This window comes from Ursus americanus, chromosome 37 (assembly GCF_024610735.1).
Source record: "Ursus americanus isolate L20-20 chromosome 37, mUrsAme1.1.p, whole genome shotgun sequence".
NCBI lineage: Eukaryota > Metazoa > Chordata > Mammalia > Carnivora > Ursidae > Ursus > Ursus americanus.
In genome coordinates this window covers 9,737,149-9,743,284 of record NC_142163.1, presented here as the reverse complement: position 1 = coordinate 9,743,284, position 6,136 = coordinate 9,737,149, and positions in this window count along the sequence as shown.

Genomic DNA, 6,136 nt, shown 5'->3' with positions numbered 1-6,136 from the left:
CCATGAGGAAAGGAGAGCCTTATACACACGAGTTTTCCTGTGTGGAATACTAATTACCCATCAATACTTCTTAAAAAGGAAGCAAAATGTTGACCTAGTTAGCCCATAAGCTTTTTATTGAATATCCCAAACATAAGTCAGCAGATTTTTTTTTCAAAACTAAAAGATCTTTTTTCAATTAAGCATTTAATTCCAATTATAGTATAATTAAAATAGTGTTATATTAGTTTCGGGTGTACTATATAACAATTCAACACTTCTATACATTAGTAAATGTTCATTCATCATGATAAGTGCACTTATATTAGGGGAGTGGATTGCAAGTAATACTTTTTTTTAGGTTGTAGGTAACATCTACTGTATTATTAGTTTCACGTTACAATATTCTGATTTAACCATTCTGTGCATTACTTAGTGCTCATCTTAAATTCTTTAATCCCCATCACCGCTTTCATCCATCCTCCCACTAAACTCCTCTCTGTAAACCCATCAGTTTTTTTCTCTATAATTAACAGTGTGGTTCTTGCTTTGTTTGTCTTTTTTTTCCCTTTGTTTGTTTTGTTCCTTAAATTTCCCATACGAATGAAATTATATCGTATTTGTCTTTCTCTTATTCACTTTGCATTCCACTGTCTAGTTCCATCCCTCTTGTTGCAAATACAGATCACATCATCATCCCTTCATCTGTTCATAGATATTTGGGCTATTTCCATAACTTGATTATTATAAATAATGCTGCTATAAACATCAAGGTACATGTATTCCTTTCAATTAGTGTTTTTATATTCCTTAGCTAAATACATAGTAATGGGATTCATGGATCATAGGTAGTTCTATTGTTAACATCTTGAGGAACCTCCATACTGTTTTCCAGAGTGGCTGCACCAATTTGCATTCCCACCAACAGTGTAAGAGGGTTCCATTTTCTCTACATCCTAGCCAATATATGTTGCTTCTTGTGCTTCTTGTGCTTAGCCATTCTGACAAATATGATGTGATATTGCATGATAGTTTTGATTTGCATTTCTCTGTTATAAGTAATGATGAGTATCTTTTCATGTGGCTGTTGCCATCTAGATGTCTTTTTTGGACAAATGTCTGTTCATGTTTTCTGCCCATTTTTTAATTGCATTATTTGGGTTTGGGGAGTTAAGTTATATCAGTTCTTCATATATATTGTGGATACTAACCCTTTATCAGATACGTCATTTGCAAATCTCCCATTCTGTAGGTTCCTTTTCAGTTTTGTTGATTGTTTCCTTAACTGTGCGAAAGCTTTTTATTTTGATGTAGTCCTGATAGCTTGTTCTTGCTTTCATTTTCCTTGTGTCAGGAGACATATATAAAAAGAAGTTGCTGTGGTTGATGTCAAAGAGGTTACTGCCTGTGTTCTCTAATATCTACATTTATGAGTCTCCTCTCACCTTGAGGTCTTTCATCCATTTTGAATTTATTTTTGTGCGTGGTGTAAAAAAGTGGTGCAGTGTCATTCTTCTGCCTGTGGCTGTCCAATTTCCTAGCACCATCTGTTGAAGATACCGTCTTTTTTCCATGGGATATTCATTCCTGCTTTGTTGAAGATTAGTTGCCATATAATTGTGGGTTTATTTCTGGGGTTTTTATTTTGTCCCATTGATCTATTTGTGTATTTTGTGCCGGTACCATACTGTTTTGATTACTACAGCTTTGTAATATAGCTTAAAGTATGGAATTGTGATGTCTCCAGCTATATTTTTCTTTTTCAACATTCCTTTGGCTATTCGGGGTCTTTTGTGATTCCATACAAATATTAGGATCATTTGTTCTAGCTCTGTGAAAAATGCTGGTGGTATTTGCATAGGGATTGCATTAAATATTTAGATTGCTTTGGGTAGTATAGATATTTTAAAAAAATATCTGTTCTTCCAATCCATAATTGTGGACTTTCCATATCTTTGTAGTCTCTGCAGTTTCTTTCTGCAGGGTTTATATTTCAGAGTATAGGTCTTTCATCTCTTTGGTTATGTTTATTCCTAGGTACCTTATGGGTTTTGGTGCAATTGTAAATGGAATTGTTTTCTTAACTTTTCTTTCTGCTCCTTCATTTTTAGTGTATAGAAATGCAACAAATTTCTGCACATTGATTTTTTTATCCTGTGACTTTACCGAATTCATTTATCAGTTCTAGCAACTTTTTGGTGGTCTTTTGGGTTTTCTATATATAGCATCATGTTATCTGCAGAGTGAGAGTTTTACTTCTTCCTTACTAATCTGAATGTGTTTTATTTCTCTATCATTTACTTCTGCTTTGGAGTTTTTTCTTTCCTTCTGGTTGTTTTAGGTTTTGTTTGCTATTCTTTTTCTAGCTCATTTAGGTGTAAGGTTAGGTGGTTTACTTGAGGTAGGCCTGTATTGTAATGTACTTGTCTCTTAGGACAGCTTTTGGTACATCCCATAGATTTTGGTCCACTGTGTTTTCATTTTCATTTATTTCCATGTACCTTTTTACTTCTTCTTTGATTTCTTGGTTTGCCCATTCATTGTTTAATAGCATATTATTTAATGTCCACATATTTGTGATCTTTTCAGATCATTTTCTTGTGGTTGACTTTGAGTTTCATAGTATTGTGCTCAGAAAAGATTCATGTATGATTTCTGTCTTTTTGAATTTTTTAAGGCCTGATCTGTGAACTAATATGTTACCTATTCTGAAGAATGTTCCATGTGCACTCGAGAAGAACGTGTATTCTGATGCCCAAGGATGGAATATTCTGAATATATCTGTTAAGTCCATCTGGTACACTGTGTCAGTAAAGGCCATTATTTCTTTATTTCTTTATTTTCTGTTTGGAAAATCTGTCTATTGATAGAATTGGGGTGTTAAGGCCCCCTACTATTATTGTATTGTTATTAATTAGTTCCTTTCTGTTTATTATTAACGGTTTTATGTATTCGGGTGCACCCATTTTTGGTGCATAAATATTTATAATTGTTATATCCTTCTTGTTGTATTATCCCCTTCATGATTATTCTTGTCCTTCTTTGTCTCTTATTACAGTCTTTGTTTTAAAGTCTGTTCTGACTAAAGCAAATATTGCTACTTTGGCTTTCTTTTGACATCCATTTGCAGGAAAAGTCTTTCTCCACTCTCTGACTTTCAGTCTGCAGGTATCTTTAGGTTTGAAGTGAGTCTCTTGTAGGCAGCATATAGATGGGTCTTGATATTGATGCACACTGTCAATCTATTTTTTTAAATTTATTACTATTTTTGATGTAAAGCTCAGTGATTCATTAGTTGCGTATAACACCCAGTGCACCATGCAATACGTGCCCTCCTTACTACCTGTCACCAGCCTATCCCACTCCCCCATCCCCTCCCCTCTGAAGCCCTCAGTTTGTTTCTCAGAGTCCATAGGCTCTCATGCTTCATTCCCCCTTCTGATTACCCCCCCTTTCTTTATCCCTTTCTTCTCCTACCGATCTTCCTAGTTCTTATGTTCCATAGATGAAGGAAACCGTATGATAATTGTCTTTTTCTGCTAGACTTATTTCACTTAGCATTATCTCCTCCAGTGCCATCCATGTTGCAGCAAATGTTGAGAACTCGTTCTTTCTGATAGCTGAGTAACATTCCATTGTATATATGGACCACATCTTCTTAACCCAGTCATCTGTTGAAGGGCATCTCGGCTCCTTCCACGATTTAGCTATTGTGGACAATGCCGCTATGAACATTGGGGTGCATATGGCCCTTCTCTTCATTACGTCTGTATCTTTGGGGTAAATACCCAGTAGTGCAATGGCTGGATGATAGGGTAGCTCAAATTTTAACTTCTTAAGGGACCTCCACACTGTTTTCCAGAGTGGCTGTACCAACTTGCATTCCCACCAACAATGTAGGGGGGATCCCCTTTCTCCACATCCTCTCCTGCAATTGTTGTTTCTTGCCTTGTCTATTTTTGCCTTTCTAACTGGCGTAAGGTGGTATCTCAGTGTGGTTTCAATTGATATTCCCTGATGGCTAATGATTTTGAACATTTATTCATGTGTCTGTGAGCCATGTGTATGTCTTCATTGGAAAACTGTCTGTTGATATCTTCTGCCCATTTTTTGATTTGTTTATTTGTTTCTCATATATTGAGTTTGAGAAGTTCTTTGTAGATCTTGGATACCAGTCTTTTATCTGCAGTGTCATTTGCAAATATATTCTCCCATTGCGTGGGCTGCCTCTTAGTTTTTTGGACTGTTTCCTTGGCTGTGCAGAAGCTTTTATCATGATGAAGTCCCACAAATTCATTTTATCTTTTGTTTCTCTTGCCTTTGGAGATGTGTCATGAAAAAGTTGCTGTGGCCGAGTCCTAAAGGTTGCTGCCTATGTTCTCCTCTAGAATTTTGATGGATTCCTGTCTTAACATCGAGGTCTTTCATCCATTTGGAGTTTATTTTTGTAAATGGTGTGAGAGACTGGCCCAGTTTCATTCTTTTGCATGTAGCTGTCCAATTTTCCCAGCGTCTTTTATCCACCGGATGTTTTTTCCTGCTTTATCAAAGATTAGTTGCCCAAAGAGCCGAGGGTTCATTTCTGGGTTCTCTATTCTGTTCCATTGTTCTATTTGTCTGTTTTTGTGCCAGTACCATGCTGTCTTTGTGATCACAGCTTTGTAGTACAGCTCGAAATCCAGCATTGTGATGCCCTCAGCTTTGTTTTTCCTATTCAGCACTTCCTTGGCGATTCGGGACCTTTTCTGGTTCCACACAAATTTAGGACTATTTGTTCCAGTTCTTTGAAAAATGTCTTCGGTATTTTGATCGGGATAGCATTGAAAGTGTAGATTGCTCTGGGTAGCATGGACATTTTAACTATGTTAATTCTTCCAATCCATGAGCATGGAATATATTTCCATCTTTTTACGTCTTCCTCAATGTCTTTCAAGAGTGATTTATAATTTCTAGAATATAGGCCCTTTACGTCTCTGGTTAAGTTAATTCCAAGGTAATGTATGGTTTTTGGTGCTATTGTAAATGGGATGGATTCCCTAATTTCTCTTTCTACGGTCTTGTTATTCATGTATAGTAATGCAACTGAGGGGCACCTGGGTAGCACAGTCATTGGGTGTCTACCTTTGGCTCGAGGCGTGATCCCGGCGTTATGGGATCGAGCCCCACCAGGCTCCTCCACTGGGAGCCTGCTTCTTCCTCTACCACTCCCCCTGCTTGTGTACCCTCTCTCGCTGGCTGTCTCTATCTCTGTCAAGTAAATAAATAAAATCTTTAAAAAAAAAAGAAATGCAACTGAATTCTGAGCATTGAGTTTGTATCCTGCCACGTTACTGAATTGCTCTATAACTTCTAATAGTTTGGGAGTGGATTGTTTTGGTTTTCTATATGGAGTATCATGGCATCTGCAAAGAGAGACATTTTGAATTCTTCTTTGCCAATTTGTATACCTTTTATCCCTTTTTGTTGTCTGATTCTGTTCAAGGACTTCTAGTACTATGTTGAATAATAGTGGCGAGAGTGGCATCCTTGTCGTGTTCCTGATCTTAAGGGAAAGGCCTCTAGCTTTTCCCCATTGAGAATAATATTTGCTATAGGCTTTTTATAGATGATTTTCATGAGACTGAGGAATGTACCCTCTATCCCTACACTCTGAGGGGTTTTAATAAGGAAAGGATGCTGTATTTTGTCAAATGCTTTTTCTGTATCTATTGAGAGGATCACATGATTTTTGGCTGTTTTCTTACTGTCGGATTTTATTAGCCAGGATCTTGTTGAGGAATGTGGTCCATATTCATTAGGGAAATTGGTCTGTAATTCTCCTTTTTGATGGGGTCTTTGCCTGGTTTGGGGATCAAGGTAATATTGGCCTCATAGAATGAGTTTGGTAGCTTTCCTTCTGTTTCTATTTTTTGAAGTAGCTTTAGGAGAATAGGTATTATTTCTTCTTTGAATGTTTGGTAGAATTCCCCTGGAAATCCATCAGGCCCTGGCGTTTTGTTTTTTGGAAGGTTTTTAATCACTGTTTCAATCTATTCATAATTAGTTGGTCTGTTTAGAAAATCAATTTCTTCTTGTTCCAGTCTTTGTAGTTTATAGGTTTCCAGGAAGGCCTCCATCTCCTCCAGATTGCTTAATTTATTGGCATAAAGCTGTTGAT